General features: G+C 47.1%; 2 protein-coding genes across 3 annotated transcripts in view; both read right to left on the bottom strand.

Annotated features, from left to right (window-relative positions):
* The window catches only part of CNTFR (ciliary neurotrophic factor receptor), a 95,642-nt gene extending 71,181 nt beyond the window's left edge, over positions 1-24,461 (bottom strand). Inside the window, exons 1-2 of one of the 2 annotated variants that reach the window (XM_051965792.1) lie at positions 24,265-24,461; positions 9,426-9,549 (exon numbers count right to left, since the gene is read on the bottom strand). The gene's annotated coding sequence lies outside the window, so the exon portion shown is untranslated. The remainder of the gene's footprint in view (positions 1-9,425; positions 9,550-24,264) is intronic. The other variant, XM_051965800.1, reaches the window with a different exon arrangement.
* Positions 1-24,518, bottom strand: part of DCTN3 (dynactin subunit 3) — a 217,646-nt gene that overhangs the window by 113,310 nt on the left and 79,818 nt on the right. The gene's annotated exons all lie outside the window — the stretch shown is intronic.

The raw sequence follows: 24,518 nt of genomic DNA, 5'->3' as shown, positions 1-24,518 counted from the left end.
AATGTGCTTGTATCTATAGTGAAAAAGGCTAGAGTTAGACACAAAGAAGAACTTTCTGCAATGAGGGGCAAGACTAGAAGGCCCAGGCGATGGAATGATCGGGTCAGAATGACCACTTGTCCTGATGCCCATTCCTCAACATACATGCATGACTCTCAGAGCCTGTACATACACATGCTTCCAGTAAAAACTAGAGCTGGGCTGAAGAGAGAATCATCCCTTATTCTCCTTCATTCTTCCTCCAAAAACAGCAGGGAAGATAGAGCAATCTGTTCTTGTTGGGTAAACACTACATTCACACAAATGCACAAGCTGGCCCAAGTGTGCACACAGAACAGTTACAAAGTAATAGCCTGACACACAGGCATACATACAGTAACACAAACACAAACACAGTCAGTCCCACAAAGATACACTGTCTCTCAAATACCATCTCATACTCTCTCAGGTGGTCTCTTTCATTCACAAATGCAGGTCATCTTGGTTTCTTCCTGGTGCCTCAGGGATTGAGGAGATGGAAAGAAACTTATCACTGCCTTATTAATCAAGCCCATGCTGATGCCATCCCCGATACCTTCAATTGCTCCTCCTGTCAAGTCAGACAGCACAAATTTAGATCTGAAAGGAACCCAGAAGCCATCCAGTCTAGCCCTTTCACAGATGAATAAACTGAGGCTCAGAAAAGTTCTACAATTTGTCCAAGGTCACACAGCTAGCAATTAATAGAGCTGTTGTTTGAACTAGAATTCCCTGACTAAATCTAGTCCTTGTTTCACTGTGGGGGAAAGATGCACAGCAATGCCTCCAGACCCAAAGGGAAGCCTCCCCACAGTAATGGTTGGAAGGAATCTTTGTTGCCACAAAAATGGCTCAATTTAAGCCAGGGAGTTCTCAGTGGGGAACATGGACATAGTCGAGAGGGGGTGGGAGCCTCAAAATGAGGCTTCTGACTTGGGAGGGATCAATGAGAGAGAAAGGAGATGCCCCTGGCAAGGGGGCCTGTTCATCCAGTGGGTGCCCATGTGTGTGTTTAGGCTCCTGGTTTATGACACCAGGAGACAGGGGGTGGCGGAGAATATAGGGGGTAAAACACTGAGAAGCACTGGGGGCCCCTTGGTCCTGGCACATCAGGCAGGGGCTGGAAAAGGGGGTGTGGCAGGGAAGGAAGCATGGTACCAGAGTCACTAGGGGGTGGAGCAGAGATAGAGAAGATGCAGTTTGAAAAATAACAACCATCCTCAAAAATCAAGATAGTCCCTACTTTAGCTCCCAAGTCCTCTACCTTCTCCCTGCTTGACAGCCTTTTGGCCATGGGGGTCTGCCACTGTGAACTGTAGTAGAGAACTAGATCCAATTTGCCAATCAGAGCTGTGATAGCTACCCCCATGCACAGTCTCTGCAGCAGAGAAGGGGGGTAGAGGACCTCCCCAGCTGGTCTGTGGTGAGAGTATCTCCCACCGAGATGCTTGTCACTGAGATCCAAGCAATAACAGGAGGGAACCACAGAGAACATGGAGGTGGGGGGGGGGGGAGGGAAGGACTCTTGCTGTGAGGGGAACCAGGAGATGATGCTGACTACTCCAGGCTCTAGGATCTGAGAGCAGCAGGAGCTGTGAAATGACAAAATCATCTCCCCCTATTCTTCTTCACTAACCACATCCACACTCTCTCCAACCAACCCCACCCCCATCTCTCTCCTTCCGCCTCTTCCTCCCTCCCTTTCTCTCTTTCTCCCTCCCTTTCTCTCCCCCCTCTCTGCCTTTCTCTGTCTCTGTGTGTTTCTCTCTCTCTTTCTCTGTGTGTGTCTCTCTCTTTTTCGGTCCCTCCCCCCCCCTCTCTCCTCCCCACCCCCTCCACAGTCAGAACTGGAAGGATTAGAGTCTTCCATACCTCTTCCTGCAAAAAAAATCATTCATAATACCCCAGGGACGACAGGGTGATCAGTGAGCTGCTTCCAACTCTGCCTGCTGTGTGACCTCAGGATATCTGCCGAAACTCTCTGTGCCCATGGTCTTCAGAAGAGTGCCCAGGAAAAATGGGCAGTCAGTGAGAAGAGCGGGGGTAAAAGAGGATGGAGGAAGGAAAAGAATAGAAAAGAAAGAAGTGAAAGAAGAAAAGAAAAGAGTAGGAGAAAGGGTAGAGGATCTTGAAAGAAAGGAAAGAAGAAGGAGCAAAGAGAAGAGCCAGAAGGGAGTAGGAGCACAGAGGAAGAGAAGGATGAGAGTGAAAAGGTAGTCAAAGATTAAGGAGAGGGTAAGAAGGAGGAAGGGAGGAGGAAGGGAAGAAGGGGGAAGACAAGCCTCAGAGCCTGCCCTGCTCCTGGAAGGAAGAGCTGATGTGGTGCCAAAGCATTGTCATCGCCTGTCAGAGAAAAGCCAATGTGGGGAGAGGCTCCCACCAACGTCAGCCTGAGCCTCAGGGGCCCCAAGGAGCTGCTGGGCAGAGCCCATTTGGGCGGGAAGCCTGGAGACAAGCTGGAGGTGGTGGGGAGGAGGAAGAGTACTTCTGCTTCTCCTAATTAATTTGCTGGCTAATAAAGAATTAGTGAGTAGAGTGGAAAGAGAGGGAAAAGAAGATAACCCCAGAGCACCTGGAAGGACTTTCCCAGAGCCAGCTCCTCCAGGAAGTCCTCCAGGAGTGACTCATCAGTAAGAGATACAAGTCCTAATCATCTTCAGTCAGGCATTCCTCCCCAGGATCTAGGGACGTGTGTCTCCATCTCAACTGGATTAGAATCCTGGCTTGGGGTACAGGAGCAACATTGCAAAAACTCAAAGAACAATTGGCCACACTGTTAGCACCCACAGAATCACTTTTTCTTTGCAGGAGTCAAAGTTAATGCTATAAGTGAGAATTCCTTGATGCTCAATTTACCTGCCAAGGAAGCTGACCCTGGCTGTCATTGGCCAGTGAAAACCGGGCATGGGGGACTGAAAAGAAACTAATTATCAGGGTTCTACAGGAAACTAGGCAATCGGGGGCCAAGGGAAGTTGGGAAGTGGGACCCAATAGAACTGGGTATCAAGAACCAAGGCAAACCTAGACAGAAACAGCTCTGAGGATATCACTTTTTCTACCTGAAACTTCACTATCCACCTCCAAACAAAGACTTTCCCCTGGACATCATTCCCAAAAAAAGGCCTCAAGCTTCTATGCCTCAAAAAACACAGAGAAACAGATATAACCCCTTCTATTCACAAAGACACACCCTTTCCTTCAAGAGATTAGAGATACCTTCTTGTCATAAGAAATGGAAGACCTTCCCCTCAAAAAGGGGCAGACAGCCACCAACCCCAATCAGAGGGGCAGAACAGCCTACATGGCCATTCAGAGATATGAACATCCCCTCTTCTCTGAGACACTGTACCCTCTCAGGACCTAGCCTCTCCCCCACACCCCAACTTCTCTGTTTCTTTACAGAGAGAATGAGAAATCCCCCTCCCTTCAGGAAAATAAATATGTCCCATCAATGGGGAACCAATAGGCCCTGGGAATGATCAGATCCTAGGGTGTTCCCCCAACATAAGGCTGGGAATGCACAATAGAAGAGGAGAGAGCTTCAAAGTCACCCAGAGAGACAGAGGTAGAGACAGTTTGAAACAGGAAGGGCAGAAGGACCTTAGAAAGGAGGTGGGCAGAGAAAAGAACAGAAAGAAGATGAAGGCGAAGGAGTCGGTCTGATAGCTGGGAAGAGAGTGGAGAGGAGTGGGAGGAGAAGTAGCAGGGGAGGTGGTGAATGGAATGGAGGGGGCCCCTTGGGGGGAGCCCCGACAGACACACGTGGGTCTGACAGGTCCTAGATCAGTAGCTCCAAAGCAGCCCCCACCGAATCAGAAAAGCAGAGACTCGGGACCCAGAGGCTGAGGTCTTTCCCCACCCCACCCCCAATCCCCACATCCCCAGACCACCATTCCTCATCCCCCTGCTTAAGCCACTGACCTGGGTCCCTGAGTAGATTCCCCCGTCTGTCGGCCTGGCCTCCCCAGTGTATCTGCCCCCTCTGACACTTGGGGAAGGGGGAAAGGGAAGGGGATAGGGACAGGGAGACGGAGAGACAGGGAGAGGCACAGAGAGATAGGGAAGGAGAGAGACAGAGAGGAGGAGAGAGACGGAGGAGCGGGCTGGGGAGAGACGCTGTGCAGTGAGGTCATCATTTGAATCTAATTGTCTGAGTCAGGAGGAGATGTGGCACTTGATGCTGGGGGGGAGGGGGAGAGAGGATGGTGGGGGAGGTAGGAGAAGGAAGCCTAGAGAGACCCTATGGATCTCCTACCATCCTGCTGCTGAAGAGCTGGAGTGGGGGGAAAGAGTCGAGATCCAACAACTCTGGCCCAAACTAGGAATCTTATCCAGGGATAGGGAAGACCTTCTAAGATGGTTGTGTGCATCCCCTGCTTCTTCTATTGCTGTCCCCGGAGGCCACCACACAGAGGATCCGAATCTCTGCTTGCCTTGGTCCCCACCCCCCACCACAGGGGTTATGGGGGGGAAGTGAGGGGACAATGTGGCACATCTGAACTAGTGACCAGTGAGATCTCCAACGATGTGGTGGGGGGCTAGGGACTGGGCTGGGGGAGGGGAGGGAGTAGGAGAAAACAGCAGTATCTTCCCCCCTCTATACACCCCATGTGATCTCTTCTAATCACAGAACCAAAGAACATTAGAGCTGGAGAGGACAATTGTATTAAGGATAAAACTGTCCAACTTCTCATTTTTCAGGAAAGGAAACTGAGGCCTAAAGAGAGGAAGTGAATTTGTTCAAGGTCACAGTCAATTTGTGTCTGAGCCAAGGCTAGAACCCACATCTCCTGGCTCCAGTTCCAGGTTCTTTCCACTCTATTCTGCATAATTTTTTTTCCAAGCTGTCTGGAGCAGCAGGGATTTCAGGGGGGAGGGGAAATGGGGGGGGGGGTAAGAAGGGGACAGGAGGCAGGCCTGGTTTCTATCATCGCTGCCCAAGTGGGCCGGCACAGAGGGCGTGGGAAGTCAGAGACACTTACACATGTGCACTCACACATGTGTGCAAACACACAAGGGTACACACATGGGCAAAGACCAACAGTGGAGTAGCATAGGGGCCCAGCCATTCTCCCCCATCCTGCCTCCTCCCCCTTTTCTCTATCCTGGGGGTGAGGGGGGTTGAAGGGGAAGGGGCTGTTGTGGAAGGAGCTGAGGGGGGAGAGGACTGAGAGGGAGGGGTGATAAATATTTCAGGGGCTTTTAGTTCTGAGAAGGGGCTGGCGGAGGTAGGGGGGGGAGTTAAGCCCTGCCTGATTAATGGGGTTAAGACGCTCCCATTTGCGGCTCCGATCAATCCTGCTCCCGCTCCCGCTGAAGGTTTAATGCTCTCTATCAGGAGACGCTTTTCTGACTTGGCAGCCACGACAGGCGTTTTAAATAGACCCATTTAGTGCAGGAGTTTGGGGGGGGGGGTAACTAGGGGAGTACACAGGCAAGGGAAAGAGAAACAGAGATACTGGGAGAGTGACAAAGAGATGCAAGGAGACAGAGACAGAGGACAGAGAGACAGGAAAGGGAAAGACACAAAGACCAACAGACACAGGGGCTGACAGTGAGGGGGGAGAATCAGGGAAAGGGAGAGACAGAACAGAGACCAAAGGAAAGGCACAGAGAAGTTCAGCTAGAACGCCAGAAGCAGAGACAAGAAATCTTTTTTTTCCAAAAACAGTTTTTCATCCACTTTGTTAAATTAAAAAGATTAAAAAAAAAAAAAGCGGGGGAGGTAGTGGGCTGTAGCCAAGTCTCTTGGTCCAGGACAGAGGTTCCTCTGCTTCCCTCCCCCCCAACTCCCTCTCGGCAGGATGGCCAAGAGATGGCCAAGACTAAGAAGAGAGATCAGATCTCGTGTCCCCTCGTCCCCCTCCCAGAAGGAAGGAACAGAAGCTACTTCATTTGTTAGCTCTTTAGAACTGACAATCTCCAGAGTTCCCCACCCCCATTCTCCCATCTAGTTTGAAGTTCATGACTGGGGGGGTGGGAGGGGGGCGGCGCTAAGAAGTGGGTATAATTTAGGTCAGTCAAGCTCCCCCATGTCCCTCCCTTTGGGCATCCCTACATACAGGCTCTCTCCCCCATTTTGAAATCTGTAGGGGAAAAGTCTTTCTTCTATTCTTTACTCTTTTTCTATAGTGAAGCCCAATCTGTTTTCTGCCCCCTCAGTTTTCCACTCTTCTCTAGGCCACCTCCCAGTCCCCCTGGCTTTCTTCTGACAACAGAGGTCCCTCACCCCTGGGAGGATGGGGAATTGTGCCAGGAGTGGAGGAAGGGGATCCGAGCCTTAGAGAGGCTTCCTCCTTCTTTACTAGGTTAGCTTCCCTTCCACTTCAAAGCCCTGGCCATTTCACAAACCCACCCACACCCATAGTTCTTCTGCCCAGGTCCACATGTCATCTAACTCACATTTACTATCTAGCCTTCCTGGATTACTCAAAATAAAAGGCAAAGATTTACTGTCCAGCCTAAACAGTTAACTCCTCTAACTCCCCCTTTTCCATTCTTCACCCCTCCCACCCACTAACCCACAAATGCACTTCCCTCTCCCCCCTAGTCAATGTAAATATTTATTCTTTTATGTCCATGTATTTGTTTTAGGGTCATTCCTCAGCTGTCTTATATGTCCTCTCCCCTTCCATCAGCATGTCTGTCTCAGTGAGAACACCCCCAGGGCAGAGGCCCTGTCTCCCTCTTCAGACCCAGAACCCCAACTTGCCTCCCCCTTCCCTTATCTCCTCATCAGATCCTGACTGCTCTATCCCCAGCTTCCCCTTTCTGTCACTCTAGGCTTCCATCCCTCACACTCCTGAGCTCAATATCCTGTCATTTATGATATTTTGTGGCATTAAAGTGTCCAGGCAGAAGAAAAATATGATGACTATACTCCCTCCTTGTAAATCTTCCTCCCGTGTCTCTCCATGTCTTTCCATATCCCTTTCATCTGTCTGTCTGCCTTCTTCTACCTATCCCTCTTTCTCTCAGCTAATGCATTTGAAGAAGACAAGGGATTGGAACTCCTCTCCCTTTCCATTCCCTCCCCCTCCCCAGGACCTGAGGCAGGGTCCAGTTCAGAAGACATGGTCCAAAGGCATAGTCAGAGCCAGGGTTTTCCCAACTGTCTATAATGTGGCTTTCTACCCCAATCATTCCATCCATCCCAGGATCCTCTGTACAAGTATACAATGGATTCTCATATTCTGTTTCCTGACTCAGTTCTTGGTAAATTTACTTAAACCAAAAAATCCCCAGGAGTATCCTACACCAGGAAGCCCTCCTAAATTCAACATGGCAAAACCACACACATCATCTATTATCCCATCATTTTTCAAACTAGTTTGAGCACTGAGCATTATCAAAAGTAGGAAGGAGAACAAAGGAAGCAATGGGTATAGAAAGGGGGGTGGGGTGGGGAAAGGAGAGGAGAGATTTTCCTAATTAGAATTCAGAAAGAATAAAAAAAAATCCTGCTAGCCCATAGTATTAGTCTTTTCCTATGCCTACGGTGTCCCTAGGGAACAGTAGGGACCACCTGCTGACCCTCTGGGAAATCTGAAGTCATCCCAAGCCCTTACGACCAGCTGGTCCCCACCCTGCTATCAACCAATTTTTAAAAAATATATTCTTGTATTCTAAGCTCTCCAGAGAAGATCTTACCCTAGGCTATTGGTTACCTAAACTCTGTCCATCTTGCTACAATGCCAGTTAGCTCCCCTTAGATCTGTTTTTGGGTTAGAAGACTTACTGGTACCTCTAGAGATCTTTCAGAAATTTTTGGATAATTATATTGTCCCTCTCAGCCCTTTAGGTTCCACAAATTTTCATCCATAAGCCCTGAACCTGGCTCCCAAGTAGTTTATCCCTAAGGCATTCCCTAAGTACCTCCCCCTCAGATCTTTCTATGTCCATACTCAATACTCCCCACCCCTCCACACACAGAGCCTTTACTGTTTTCATTCCCCCAGGAACCTTCAGTCCTCAGGCCTCACAGATTGAGGACTACCATCACTCCCCCCCTCTACCCCCATCCCTGACAGCTAACCCCTCCACTAAAGGGTAGGAGACCCTGTAGCTCACCCCATCCAACCCCCACCCCCTGAGCAAAAGAAAATGCCAAGTCTGTTTGGGATTTGAGATGAAAAGCACTGGACCTGTCCCCTGGCCTGGCCCCCAGGCCCCCGCCCTGGCCTGGCCCCCGGTCCTTTGTGGGAGCCAAGAAAAAAAGACCAAGTGGAGACTGGATTCCCTGGACAATAGGCCGTTCCGCTCCATCAGCTCAGGACTCTGAAATAAGACAAGCTCCCACAGCCTCCCAGGACCAGAGAGGGGGCATGTGTCAATCAAGAGAGCAAGCCCCACCCCTTCCTAGGTGTTTACTGGAGGGTGAGGGGAGAGGGAGGGTGATGAAGAGATGGGGGTAATTTGTCAGAGATAGCTATTGTGTCCCTCCTCCAGGAAGTCAAACATGATTACAGCATGGGCAGGGAAATGTTATAACCCAGCCTTTTTCCCCCCAAACACACACACACACACACACACACACACACACACACACACACACACGTTCACTTTCTGTCCAAACTACACCCAAACATCTATCTGCTTTGCCCTTCCTCCAGGAAGTCTTTCCAAATTTTATTGTCAGATATTATGTCATTCATTTACCCAAAACATGACAGCCAGCTACTGTCTCGGCCCCAACAACCCCAAAACATTCCAAATAGACAGAGTCTGTACCTCCCCTCCTCTCTGCTATCTAAAAAACTGTATGTGGTCATAGGACAAGGAAGTTACTTAACCAACAATGACCAGCCCCGACGGCTAGGCGGCGCAGGAGTTAGCGCTCTGGAACAAAAGTCAAAAGAACTAAATTCAAATCCTGTCTCAGACACCAAAAAGCTGTGTGGCTCTGGGAAAGGTATCTGTGTGCTTCAGCTTCCCCATTTGTTAAAGGGGGGTATTAATGATACCTATTTCCCAGGATTGTTGAGAGGATAATAATAGCTGACGTTTCTATGGTGTTTTAAGGTTACAAAGTAAATATATACTTTTTCCCCCCATTTAATCATTATATTCTTTCAAGATACATAGAACAGTTGTTGTCATTCTCATTTTACTGATAAGGAAAGCGAAACTCAGAATTTAAATGGTTCACCCAAGGTAATAGAGCTAATGAGGAACCAAGGCTTGATCGCAGGTCTTTCTGCTTCCTTTTGTCAGGAAGCAAACCAAAACTGGAAACTGTCAGCTCCCACCCACAGGGTCCAGACAGCCAAGCAGCCACCCCTCACTGTGTTCATTCCTCAAAGGAATGGGCTATGTCCCTGAGAAAAGATTTTCTGTTCCTTAATTATAGGTATCCTTGCCCTCCTGTGGGTGCCCACCTTAGTCCCCAGATCAGTTGCTCCCCCTACCTCTCTGCCACTGCTGATACACGGAGGATCATCAACTTCCTGGGGATCCCTGCACTTCTGGACTCCAAGCTTCTCTCTTCCCACCTCCAGGATCCTCAAGGCAGAGGATAAACGGTGACGGATTCTGAAAGTGCAGAGGGCACAGGTGAGAGTCTGTGGAGCACTCTTCTCACAGTGGTCCTTTAAAGTAGGTGATATAAATAGTGCTATTCCCATCTTAAATAGGAGGAAACAGGTTTGGAGAATGAAAGGAATTTTGTTCTTGGTCATTTTGTCCAAGGGATTTTATCCATACCTCTGCTAGGATGAAAACCCAGTCTGAGTTTTCTAAATTAGGTACACCTTCTACTCCAGGGGGCAATCAGCAGGAGGCAACACCTCATCAAGAGATAAGAACCATTTTCCATTCACTCATTCAGCTCAGGAGACTCAACACTTTTTTAAGATGCAAGGAGATAAAGTAAAGCCTGGGACAGAAAAGGGACTGCAATGTGGATTTCTAGAGCTCATACTATAGCTTCTCCCAGCTGTACAGAGGTGCAGCATGGATAAAAGTCAATCTATCTAACCTCTTCCCCACACAAAATCACACATGAGACATGCATATATGAAGAACTCTTAGAAGACTGCCCGCCCAGTTTGCATTGACAGTCAAAATATCCATAGAAATAATGAGAAAACTGTATGCATCAATGCTGGGGGTGGGAATTGGGATAAGGATGTGGGAGGGATCACTATGGAAGACTGCCTGGAAGAGGAGGGCATGAAGCAAGACTGGGAGCCAGGGTGGGGATAAGGAGGATCAGGACAAGACAAAGAAGCGTTAGAGATGGTTCTCTAATTGACTTCTTTCATAGAAAAACACGAAATTTCTATCTGCCACTATTGAGAGCTTTCAAGTATTTATGTTTGTGTTACTCTGCATTTATCTGTCTCTCCAGAATCTCATTCTTAATGGTTCCTGGAGAGACAGAGACAGAGAGAGAGAGAGAAAGAGAGAGAGGAAAAGAAGGAGGAGGAGGAGGAGGAGGAAAAGGAGGAGAAGGAGGAGGAGGAGGAGAAGGAGGAGGAGGAGGAGGTGGGAGGAAGGAAGGAAAGAAAGGGAGGGAGGGAGGGAAGGAAAGAGAGGGAGGGAGGGAGGGAAGAAGGGAGAGAAGTAAGGAAAGAGAGGGAGGGAGGGAGGGAGGGAAGAAGGGAGAGAAGTAAGGAAAGAGAGGGAGGGAGGGAGGGACAGAGGGAAGGAGAGAGAGAGAGAGAGCCCCTCTCTTTCATTTACAAAGTGATGGGGAACAATGACAGAACTAGAGTGCTAGGGAGATCTCATCTATCCCAGTGGCAGGTGTCAGAGCCTGAAATATGGGACCAGACTTATGGGGGCTGTCTGTCACTGTTCCCCCATCACCATCAACCAAAGCTCTCTCCTCCTACTGCACTGGAAATGGAAGGAGGCCCAAGGAACTCCTCAAACTACTTCTGTCTCTTGATGACTGTATTCCTTGCCCCTGGATCTCCCCCTTCTAAGACCATTAGGAATGTGGCTTTTCTGGGAAGTTCTTCTAGTCTTAAAGAACAGCCACCAATCACCTTCAAAATCTAGCCTGGCAGAAGGTGAATTCTCGATTGTAAAAATTCACTAAGGATGGAGTATGGAGCAGGGCAGTTGCATCCTAGGATGGAAGGGGAGAAGGAGAGGTATTATTTGTGCATGAGGGAAGGGAGAAAATTGTTCCCTATACCTGGTATCTAATGATAGGCTATATGGGAAAGACCAAGATGTAATAGGAGATAGAGAACATCAGAGAGGGTAGGGAGGTAAGAAAGTAGATGGGGAGGGGCTTGGAGCCCCTGGAGCTATTTGCTGATTCCCCCCACTTGGACGAGATGGGGGATGGGGAGTCTGGCCTCCATTACCCTGATTAGCCAAGAGCTGCTCATTCACACTTCCCAGGTCCTGCTACACTCCCTTGGATTGATTTCTAGGTCTAAGTGATTGTTTGGCAGATTTAACAAAAGGACTCTTTCCCCTCCCTTCCCTGCAGAGGTGGGAGAAGCAGCAGCCAGTGAATGAGAATCAGGGGTTGGCTTACAGAAGGTCATCCCCTCTGGTACCGGCCACAGCTCACTCCTCCCCGGTGGCTCTAGGCCAATCAGGAGTGGGTTTAGTCTTATCCAGTGTTATTATAAGGTATCTTCACCTCCAGATATAGAATCCACTCACTAGGCACTTACCATATGAGGCCTTGGAGTGTTTTACATACTACAATATTCTCCTTGTACTCTCGTAGAGCTTTATAACTCTGAAAGCCTTTTTTTAACTCCGCAGCCTCATTCCATCTTAACAACAATGTGAAGAAGAGTTAGTCTTTTGAATCCCCATTTTATAGAGGAGACAACTGAGGCTCAGACAGGTAAAGCAACATGCCTAGTTAATAATAACAACAGGAATGTAAGGTTCCTGACTTCCCAACTCGGGACTCTCCACTGCCTCTTTTGCTTCTACTATCTGGACAGAGGTGGGATTTGTTTTCCTAAGCAGACCTTCTCCTGTCTCTCTCTTCCCACAGTTCATCCCACACTGAGTACTTGGTAGCTCTCAAAATAAACTTTAATTGACCGAGTGAATGAATGATGTGTGTTCCAATCCTAAGAAAAACCTGTGTAGACTAATGCAAACTAACTCCTCTGAGGGGTGAGGGAGGGCAGGTGGGCTCCCATTAAATGAAGTCTCCCCTTTAAATAGTAATTCCCATGAGCCACCAACCACTAGATTCCAGGGACACATACTTTTCAGGAATTCGGACAATTGGGTAAATTTAGGTTCTCTCAGTCTGGGCATATTGATTTCATGAACACTGAGCGTGAGTCAACACTGATGCAGTTATCTCAATTTTTCTCCAGAGTCTGATGTCTCATGCCACATTTACCCCCTCCTTCAGACCAGGGGCACCCCCAGAGCAAAGGATGAATATCATTTATTAACCTGGGACCTCCCTGATGGCCAGAGCCAACTCTCCCCTTTCCCATTAAAAGAGGAAGGCTGTCTCTAGCCCCCCTCCCCTCATCAGATTAAGTGTCCCTTTCAGTCTCTCTTGTCAGTCAGTCAGTCAGTCCATCATGGTCCATTTGTCCTGGATTCATGCCAGCACAGTCTGAGACCTAATCTGATGCCAGAGCCCTGGCTACAACTCAAATCCAGATGTGACCCTGAGAACTAGGAAAGGGATAGGAGTGCCTGGCTCAGCTCTGGGCCAGTCAGCTCGAGGGGAAAACTAAGAGAGAGACCAGCACCCAGAGACAAACTCAGAAGCAAAACAGAGACAGAGAAAAGTACAAACTCGTATGTCAACACTGACATACAAGCAATAAGACACATTCAAAAGGGCACATGGCCCTGAAGAGAAACCCAGAAGTGAAGAAATATATGATCAGGTACACAGACCTGGATCCATCCTTTGCAGGAGATAAAAGAACAAGAGAGGCTCAACAGTGTTCCTGGGAGGGTGAGGGGGGATTAGGAAGAAGATGATGGGGAGGGGAAAGAGTATGAGGAGGGGGAGTAGGGCCTAGAGCCCACAGGAGCCTCCATCAGTATGCACATTACACCAGCTGCTTCCAGCAATTTCATCTGATTAATAATAAATGTTCCATAATTACAGGCAGCTTCCACAGCCCTCCTTCCTGTTTGCTGTCAGACACTGCCTAACCATACCCCCTATACCCCCTTGGATGCCCCAAACCTCCCAAATGAGCCTCTGCCAAATGTCCTTCGGAAACCTCTCTCCGAATACTCACAATCATTAGGATTCAGTGAGTCCCTGTGTTTTAGAGAAGAGATATGGCCCTGAATCCCAAGCTCTCAAGATAGTACTTCCCAGCCCACTTCCTCCGTTGAGGGAATGGAGGCACAGACTCTGTCCTTGGAAAACCCTAGAACCTAAGGGGAGAGACATAACCACTGCATTCTGTCTAAATTGAGTCCTACATGTTGGCAATAGGTGGAGAGGGGGTTGGGGGAGTGAGATTGTAGTCTTTGTACATTTTTATATCTTCAATCCTCTAAACTTTGAAATCATGCTCTAGAGATCACACCCCAGGATCAATTATAACCACTAACAGGCAGCTCTGTTACTGACCACTGGGGACAGAATGAGTTAGGAGAGGAGGAGCCAAGGATCTGATGGGATAACAAGGGTCTTGAATCCAAGGAAAGACATGGTACCTCTTTTGATGGACAGCTGAGGTCACTGTTGTATCCTCTCAAGCACACTCCTCAAAGGAATACAAGAAAAGGCCCTTTAGAAGTCAAGCTGCCCATACTACTGTCTTACTCTACCATCCTTTCCTTGTTAAATGGAAGGAGATGGAGAGGCTAGGGGATTCCCTGGAGAGCCTGAGGAGTAATTCACACCGCATTGGCCATTTATCTCTGGCTAACAAGGCTAAGCTCCCTTAGGAAGAACTACAGAAGACTGTCTATTTTATGCAACTGAGAAACCAGGACCACTGGAGCCAGGCCCCAGCCCTCTTCCCCTGGCCCATTTTCCACCCTATGTCTCTGTTGCCTACTCCCAGGACTGTTGAGATGTTGCTTCCGCTGTCTACTTTCAGTTGCCCATTTAAAAGAAACATGAGATAAAAGTCCCACTTGAAAAATGTAACACAGCAGATAAGTGTCAGAAGGAGGATCGAATCTTGGTCCTGCTTACAACACAGCACATATTCCCACTCCAACTCTTGCACCTGGGGTTGTGGATGATTTTATCAGCCCTGAGGCCCTTAAAAAGATCTTCACCCAATAATTTCTGGAAACCCATCACCCTAACCCAAAGAAGTGCTTCCAGTTCCCTGTATTTCCTGTATATAAACTCCATTGCACAGAAAGTTAAATTAATCCACAGAGGAGGTCAGCAATTGACTTATTCCTTTCCATTCCGGAGTCTATGCAGTTCTGTTCTTCAGGAATTCCTAAGAGCAATATCAGGGCCAGGGATACAAGAAAAAAGAACTCCTGAAAAGAAAAATCCATATGAGAAATTCAGGCATCACACCCCTTTTCCAGAAAGATTCCCTCTACTGACCTCATTGCTCTCTCTACCCTGAATCCACTTAAGATCATAGAATGAATTTAAAATGAACTATTTCTATTGACAGTTGGAGAAACTGAGACCCAGGAAGGTCCAATGACTGGCCCCAAGTCATATGGGTTACTAAGTGCAGAACTAAAATTTGAACTCAGGTCCTATTACTACAAGTTCAATGTTGTACACACCCTTTCTCTCCTCCCCCTCTCCCTGTGCCTCAAGTAACTCCCCACTCCATCTCAAAGTTCCCTAAGAGAGAAGACTCTCTCTCCCTTACTCAAATAAGGGTATTGGTCTTTTTTTTTCTACTAGATGAAAGAACTCCAAGAGAGGAAGCCATGTCCCCTCTTAAACAATGAGCCAATCATCTCCCCATCTCTTTATTTCTACTACAAGCCCCAGAATACTCAAAGCATACTGAAAAGCAGAGAAATAAACACATATAGACAGGAACTCATAGAGAAGGCTAACTGATTCAACCAGAGATATCCCCCCACTCCTACGGTTTCTCCTCTGTCTCTGGATACCACCTCCCTCCATCTGCCCTCACCCCTCCTCATTTTTTAAGTAAAATGTGGGATTCCTCCATCCCCCACAACAGCCCCCCAAGGCTCCAACCCTCTTACCCTTCAACCACTGCCACTGCTTCCCCAGTCCTCGGAGAATCTATCAGAATCAGCTGTGGGGGCTGCAGCCTGATCTGTTTCTAATCGCTGTGGCCTGGCTGGCGGCTTGCCCCCCCCCAACTCCCCTCCCCAATATTGATTCCATTATTTGGAAAACCATTGACGTCAGAGCCTGGGGAGCAATGCCAGTAAGTCTTTTCCCAAACTCCTGGCCCCACATCCCTCCCCAATCCCAACCCCCTATTCTCAATACTCAGCCCCAACTTTTTCCTCAGTCCTCTAGGTCAATTCTAGTCTAATCTAGGTTATCTCTCCCATCCTTCTCTTTCCTATCTTGTTCCTATATCCTACCTCACCAATTAGATAGACAGGGCTCAAATAAGGGAAACTCTTCTTAAACTTGTAGTCAGGAAGTACGAGTTAGACTGCTGATACTAACTAGCTATGTGAGCCTGAACAAGACATTTAATCTCTTCAAGCCTGTTTCTTCAGTAGTAGTACAAAGATAATATTTTCACTATCCATACACCTCACAAGGTTTTTGTTGTCAAGAAGTACCTGTCAAAATTTAAAGCATTATATAAATATGATGTCAATATTACTGTCGATTATTATTCACTCAAGGTCACAGAGAGATGATTTGCAGGGCCTATCGAGACCTCAGTTTTTTTTTTTCAATGCAACCTCTTTCCTCCAGGCTGGGTGGCCTCTTAACCACTTCAATCCATTGGAAGTGGAGTTGTGGGTGTTATTTTTCAAAGCATTTAGCCTCCCCAATCCCCAGGGATGATCAAAAAAATACAATCCAGAAAAAAAATCTCAAAGTTTCTGAAGAGAGGCTTAGCATCTAAGTGACCAGGCTATACTGGAGTCAAGCAGAGATTTCTTGGTGTCTGAGAGTGGGAGAAGAGCAAAGCCAAGTCATGTATGAGGTGAGGGACATAGGTTGGTAGAGAATGATAGAGAGTATCCGAGGACAGAGAGGAAGGAAAGGGGCACAAATACATCCCACTAAGCAATTTATCTCAAATGTAGCTCAAGGCAAAGATGTGTAATCTGCTAAGACTGAGGTAAACAGGGAAATGGAAAGTATTACCCCCATAAAGACAAGGGGCAGGAACTAGTGGTGCATCATGAGGGAATCTAAATAGAGAAGGGTGTGGGCAAAAAGGATGTGAATGCTAATGGGAATATCTAGGGGAACCTGAAAAAGGGTTCTTGGATAGCAATTGTATAGTTATACACAGAGATGGGATATAAGAAAAAGGGGTTGGAGGGGTCAGGATAGAAGGAGATTAGAAAATATTTCATCCATCCAAAATGGATATCCTTATGAGAATATCCTCTCTTTCTATCAAACAGGACTTTAGGGCCAGGGAAATCAGGTAGTCTCATGGCCCTAGGGAGCCAAGCCAAACAGGGTATTTTAGAATTTAAAAAAAAACATCTTTCTCAGTCAGATATTAATAACCACAACACACAGGCAGAGCAACAGACCAATAGGGAGCTCCTAAGAGACGATGGGAAACAAAACAGACATGGACACAGACACATAGACATACAGAGCCAGATAGACAAACACAAAAGTACAGATAGTGCCAGAGCCAAAGCCACATAGAAATGCATAGAAATACACATAAAACAGAGAACTAAAGCGACACAGACACAGACAGAAAGTAAAAAGACAAACAGAGAAATAGGCACAGACACAGGCAAGCACAGATAAAGACAGTCGGGTCATAGAGAGCTAGATATAGCCAGACCCAGGAGTATGTGCAGAGGTACACACAGAGAGACATACCAAGTTAAAGGCACAGAAAAAAAATGAAGACCTGGACAGACACAGACAGATAAACACCTAGACAGAAAAAGAGCCAGATAGACACAGACACAGACAGAAAAGGAGACACAGACTTAAAGACACAATCACAGAGAAAGACAGACACACTGAGAAACAGGAGCAGGGACATAGGCAGTTACAGTCAGATATGAATAGACAGACAGACAGAAAAGAGGAAACAAAAACACAGAAAAGATAGAGACCCAGACAAATGAAAAGACACAGAGACACATATAAACGGCATAGGACCTACAGAAAAGAAGGCAGAGATTGAGCCACTCACAGATATAAATAGCCACATTATCACCCAGACGGAACCAGCTAAAGACACAGACAGATACAGTCACACAGACAAAACACAGACAGACACACATAGAAAGAAGACAGCCAGAAAGACAGTTACAGACAGAACCAGACACTGCTCTATACACAAACACACTGAGAGACACAAATCGAGACAGAGAGACCCACAGACAAAGCCCTCGGGGGACACAGACACAGACATAGACACAGAGACAGGAACAAACACAAAGACCAAGACACTGATAGACAGAATCAGGCAGATGCACAGTCACACAGAGATAAGGACAGACACAGAGAAAGACAGACAGCCCCAGAAATCCAGACATAGACAAGGGGACAGAGTCAGATGAAGACATATCCATACAGAGACATAGGCAATGAAACAGATATAGAGACAGAGATATCCCAAAGATAGTGATAGAAAAGGATACTTAGACACAGTCAGATGGAGATACACATAGACATCAATACAGAGAAAAACAGAAAACAGTCAAAGATAAGATCACAAACAGAAAGCAACAAAGAGACAAAACCAAAGATAGACACATAGAGAGAGAGACACAGGCAGATGCTGATAGAGTCACAAACACTAACACAGTTTCAGGAATGTACACAGACCCAGAGACAAATGAGCAGAGAGACAGAAACACAGACGCAAAGACAAATATAGACAGAAACACAGACAAGTGTAGACAGACATACAGATATGGATAAGGAGGCAGAGAGATAGAGATAGAGATAGATACAGATACAGATATAGATATCGATACAGATACAGTTATAGATACAGATACAGATATAGATACAGTTACAGTTATAGATATAGATATAGTTACATCTACAGATATACAGAGAAAGTCACATGCGCAGGCATAGAGAGACACATATACATAGAGACCTACTTAGAGATAAAGTCACAAAATACTAGACCAACAAAAAATTCTCTTTATCAAATAAGATTTTAGCACAGTGAGTGGCACACAATAGGTACTATATAAATGTTTATTCCTTTTTCTCTGTCCCTCACCCCCACTGAAACAAGAATTGATAGATGGAAAACCACAAAGAGATAGAAAAACAAAGACAAAGAAATGGACACAGTTATAAATATAGATATAACAATCCCTGTCCTTGAGGAGTTTATGGCCTTGTAGGAACAGAGAGACAAACACAGACACATACTAAGAAAAAAGAGATGGGGAAAAGCCACCACACTCAAAAAATACCCAGAGATGAGACACAAGGACAAAAAGAAAGTCTCACTAAAGTGCTGAGACACAGAAACAGAAAAAAAAAAAAAAAGGGGGGGGGGAGTACAGTGTGGAAGAAATGGGACAGGTGATCTATGATCTTTGAATGGCTTCTGAGGAATGGGCCCAGGACTCATAGTAATCTCCTCCAGAATGAATGAGGACAAGCCCAGACTAGGCTTCTTTACTTTCTCCTATCCTGTTTCCTTCACTTTGTTACTAAGAACTCTAGCCCAATCTCTATCTCATCTAGGCCAGAACAGATTCAGAAGCTGAGTCCTTTCCCCTGACCGCCTAATTCTGTACAAGTAATGATCATGATCATGATGGATAACAATAACATTTTTCCCCAAAAATATCCAGACAGGATATTAACTCATAAAAAATTAAGAATGTTTTTATTTGATGTTCCCATTCCAAATATGATGGCAGAGACCTAGTCAAAGACATTGGGTGAAGGGTGGGGGTGGAAAATGAAGCACACATCATGCTTATAATCCAGTTTTCATCTGAACTTGTCCTGAATATGCTTTGCGTAAGCCGACAGAAGAAAAATTTATAGCTCAATACTTCTACTTAGTTACATTTCTTTGTGTTTGCCCGTTTCAGTTGTGTCTAAAGTAGTTTGCGAGCTCCTTCTCCACCTCACTTCACAAATAAGGAAACTGAGGCAAACAGGGTTAAAATGACTTCTGCAGGGTCACACAGCTACTAAGGGTCTGAGGCCAGTTTAGAACTCAGGAAGATGAGTATTCCTCACTCCAGGCCAGGCATTCTATTGGCTGTACCCATTTAGCTGCTCATTTAGCTAAAAGAAGCAACTATTTTATTCAACATGCATTAGTCTTCAAAACATTAAATATAGGAGAATAATAGCAAGACAGGGACTCAAGGCCATTTTTATCTGTACTCCATCAAAAAGATGAGAATTATTTTTCTAAAATAATAAGAAAAAACAATTTACAATCCTATAGCACTTTATCAAATAATTGATATTTCATTTGATTCTTACAACAGCCCTTGTGAGAGAGTTAATATAACAATTATCCCTATTTTACAGAAGAGGAAACCAAAAATCTGAAAACTCACATTATCTAGTAAGTGGCAGAATTCAAATTCAATCCGGGTTTTATAACTCAAATTCCATGTTCTTTTATACCACAAGAAGATTCCATCATTTTGCTTACCTCACAATGTAAATCCATCTAAAAAATAGTCTAGAGATCATAGGGTTTAGAGTAAGAAAGAACCTAGGCCAACCCTCTTAAACCTGAGGAAATGGAGGCCCAAACAAGCTAAGTGACAAAACCCAAAACATAGGTAGTAAATGGCACAATCAGGAAACAGATCCAGGGCTTCTGACTCCAAAGCTAGTACTATTTCCCCAGAACACCCTGCTTTTCCAGGATACTTCAGGAAGATATTCCTGAGATAAAAGAGACCTTCTCAAACCACACTACACCAGCACCCCAAGTTAGCTTCCTGGCATCTCTAGCCAGATCTAGCTATCTTTTCCCTTTGAAGGTTACCTGAGCCTTTACAGAAGAAAACTTGCTCCTCCCTTCCAATCCTCCTCAAATTCAGCCCCACATATATACACTATGCAAAGAAAACTGCATTCGAAACCTGCAGCCTAAAGTCCCAACAAGCTTACTAGTGCAGAGCTGAGAGAGCTAGGAGAGTTGCTGGCATCTGGGCTATGACCTTTCTTCCTATTTTTCACTTTGGGAAAATTTCAACTCAGATCAGACATTGTTTATCGTCACATTTTTTTTTCTCTTTATCCCACATGGGTTTGACATCATTATATAATATCCATTTCTTATCCATTCCTTATCTCTTCCTCCCCGCCTCCAGAAACACAAGTAAGATACCTAATATAATATCTCTTCTATCTTCAAAACTTTAATATGACCCACTTTTCTCCCAAAGTATGATCCCCTCTACAGCATCACATACATATATACATGCATAATTATACACATACAATACATATAGATGTGCATGCACAAGCACACGTGCGCACACACATACACACACTCTTTCTTCCTAAAAGTTCAACTCTATATTCCATACTCCAGAGTCCCATTTCATTTTATATCCCCAGGATTTCCCCTTACCTTCCTTCAGCAATACTAGATATTTTTCGTAGGAGAAAAAGAAAAGCCATCTCAAACTGTCTCCTTAATCTGTATGATGGCCCTAAAACAGGGGGGTCAAAGAGATGGCATGTCGGAGTGGAACCTCGCCCCACAAATTTACTAGACAAGACAAAAACACAATATTCTCTGTCTCCCCGCCTTCTGCCAGAATCATCACTGGACTGGCTTCAGCATTCCCTTCCTACATTCTGATATTACTCCTCAATAATAACTCATCCCTTGAAAACTAGCCTTTCTGAAGTCTTGGTCACTCTAGAACTAACCCTGGGTTCTAAGGCTCCTGACTCCTGACATCTGTACCTAAACAAATGAACTGACCTGCCCTGCCTTCCCCTCTGCATGTCTCTAATCCACTCTCTTCTTAAATTCTCCCACTTAAAAACTCCCCTACCACTGGAAGGTGAGAAGCTAAAGGGCTGAGGAGTATGCACTGGGGCTTTAAGTATAATATTTACACAGCTAACAGTCACCCAACACACACACACACACACACACACACACACACACACACACACATACACATACACACACGAGACATAGAAACAGGAGAGGTCAGAGGTAAAGAAACCTAAGAATTAGAAAAGGTGAAATTCATTCAGTTCCCCCTCCCCCCTGCAAGCCTTTCAGCTGGAGGGGGCAATATTAGCCCCCTTCTCCGGGATTCCCCCCAACCAGGCACACATGGTCCATCCCCATCCTCCCCCAGCCCCATCTGCATTTCAAAGAAAATATGATCCATATGTTTCCGATTCATTTACACTTCAACTCTCAATGGGGAGGGGGGCCTGGGAGCTGGGACGACATAACAGTAGAGATGGACTGGGAGATGGGCAACTTGAGTTTCTTTCCCCTCCTCAGCCCCCAGACCCTGTTCCTAGAAAGGGGTGGATAAGTGGAGGCAGTGAGAAAGATCCCATGTATAAATAAAGCATATTTCACCCTACAGCCAGCTATCACTGGATTCACTAGATATTGGTTATTTTCAGGAGACCAGTGGTTTACTCTATTCAATAACAGAATTATCACATACAAGCCAGCAATATCACAATGAGAATAACAAAATAGCCCTATTAAAATTAGACACAATGTTCACAACCCATCATCCTCTGCCACCCAAACCATGTTACCTACCTACATATAAGGGTCCTCACAACTGGAGAACAGAGGTATTCTTTAAGGATTCATAGGAGTCAGAACAAATGCAGTGTTGGTGAGTGACAAAATTTTTTCTTTGCAGAAATTGAGGCTTATCTTCAAGAGGAGAGTCTGTGCAATGGGGACAGACACACTGACCAGAACCAGAGAAAGATAAAGAAAAGAGGTCTCTCCCTGGAAAGGTAGTAGGAAAGATGAACATACTTCCCTTCCAAAACCCTTTCCAGAAGCAGAAGAAAAGTTGGAGTTAAAGATATCCTAAATATCTCCTCTCCTGAGAGAGTTGGGACCCAAGAATCCTGGCTTCTAGTCAAGAGTATAGCAGCCCACAGACCAAATTGCTCTTGACAAGCTTGTAGGAAATCTGATTGTATTTCCCAAATAAGCTTAAATCCTCTGGTTTCAATTCCCCCCAACACCTCTCCCCGGGTCCATCCCAGTCTGCTTCCCACCTCCATCATGAGAAATGTTTTTTGGAAAAGAAACTCTGAGTAACAGAAGTTAGTGCTGTATATGAGGTCACTCCTCCCAAGACTCAAATGTGTTAAAACTTCCCAGGCCATATTGCCATTTCCCCATTCTCAATCTGACACCCTCCTCAAATGAGAGGGGAATCAGAACTGGGGGGAAAACCACACATGTATGTACAAATAAATCTGAGTGTTTGCTTCCCAAGAGTCCAGAAACTTCTCCAAAGGGAAAAATCAAAAAGGTCAGAGATCCTTCTGTGTTCTCCCTCATAGATTAGATTCCAAATGGGAAGTTGCTGAAAACTGAATTACCCAGCTAGAAGGAAAGTGGTGGTGGGGTTCTCAAACATTCCTATTCCCACTCCTATCCTACCATTCCCCTGGAGGGAATTGGGCCCTGAATCTCAACAGCAGAAAGTGAGTATTTAAGTGTCCAACTGTAAGTGTGAGTTCTAGTGACCAAATACATGAAGGTATCCAAGTGTGAGCTCCAGCATCCAAGCTCTAATGTCTGAGTGTTTCCAAGTGTGAATGCTATCGTTCAGTCATGTAAGCGTGAGCCGCCTTCCCCCCCCCCCCCATTTCATGGTAGGTGGAAGAAGTTCCTACCATTGCCAGGATCTCTAAGTTGGGGGTAGGGGTGTAGGGGGCTGAGATGGGGCAATCGTTTCCCATACCCAATTCTAGATGGAGAGAGTAGAAGATTCCTGAATTTTTCATCCCCTACCTTGGCCTTCCCCGAGAATAAAGTATAGGATCTGCAGGGAGGGAGGGGTCGATTGCATATTAAGCCCCATCCCCCTCACACAGACAACATTCTCTTATAAAATGGGAGAGAAAAAGACCGAGACAGAGACGGAAACAGAAAGAGAAAGAAATCCTGAATCTTCAACAAGGCGTGAAACAGCCCGCCCGGAGCTACTGGGGGGAGAGACCGAGGGAGCTAAGAGGAGCGAGACACAGAGAGAGCTGTCCGTCCTCTGACCTCCCCTCTGCCACACACACACACACACACACACACACACACACACACACACACACAAATACACACAAGGAGATATCGACATAGGCAAGCACAAAAACATACTCTCACCCCCCGAGGACTTTGATGTCCCGATTTAAATCTTCCCGAGGGGCAAGAAGCCCTCCCCCTGCCCACTAACTCGCCCCTCCCCCTCCCCGCCTAGGGCCGGGGTCACAGCGACCCTCTGCCCGCTTCTCTTCTTGGCCCCCTCAGCATACATTTTCCCCCATCCTCAGAGATTTTCCCAAATCCTAGGGCTCAGCTAACTGAAAGGGGGGTTAGGGGTGGGGAGCAGCGGAGGGAGAAGAGAAGGCGCGGGGTTGGGAGAGAGGGAAAGCGGAGGGGAGGGGAGGTACCCGTGGGTATCCTACAAGTCTAGCGCCTGAAATGGGGGGGGAAGGGAGTGAAGGGGGGAAGGGAGGATGAGAGAACAGCTCTGATTGCTGGTCCCGTCCCATCCCCGTCCCCCCTTACCCCAAACCCCCAGGCCAATTGTCCGGCGCTGCTCGGCCCGGCCACCACACCCTGGCTAGCTCGCTAGCTCGCTCTCTTTCCCCCTCCCTCTCGCTCCCGCTCCCGCTCCGGGGGCCATGGTTTGGGGGGCACAGGAGGGGTTTCTCCTCTTGAACCCCCCCAATCCGTTCACTCGGCCCCCCGTCGGAGTTTTCGAGCAAAGTTTCCCTTGAACTTTCCTCGCCCCTCCCGCCCTTGTCATGCTGAGGGGCTCAGATCCCCCCCTTCTGGGGGCCCGGAACCCCACGCGTGCCCGACAGCCCCCAGCGCCCCGGGCCGCACCCAACCAGCTCTGCGATGAAGTGTTGCCAGCCGTCAGCCAGTCTGGCCGCCAGCCGCCCGGCCGCCTGCGAATCCCACCCACCCCTAAGCCAGGGGCCCGGGCCGGGCGGGGGCCACACGGTCCGACACTCACCGCGCTCTAACCTCTGCGTCGCCGCCGCTGCAGCCGCCGCCTCCCTTGGCTGCTCTCCGCCCCAGAGCCGGGCACTGGGGCTGCCCTCGCCGCCCGCTCCCGAGCGCGCTCCTCCCTGGATCCCGTTCCCCGGAGCCCGGCTCCTCGCGCGCCGCCACTGGGGCTGCTGCCGCTGCTGCCAGCACCGCCGCCGCCCTCCCGCCCGCTCTGCACCGGCTCCTCGGGTTTTAAGCTTCTTTAAACTCCCCCCGCCC

Source organism: Antechinus flavipes, chromosome 1 (assembly GCF_016432865.1).
Source record: "Antechinus flavipes isolate AdamAnt ecotype Samford, QLD, Australia chromosome 1, AdamAnt_v2, whole genome shotgun sequence".
Classification (NCBI taxonomy): Eukaryota; Metazoa; Chordata; class Mammalia; order Dasyuromorphia; family Dasyuridae; genus Antechinus; species Antechinus flavipes.
This window is presented reverse-complemented; position numbering and strand designations above follow the sequence as displayed.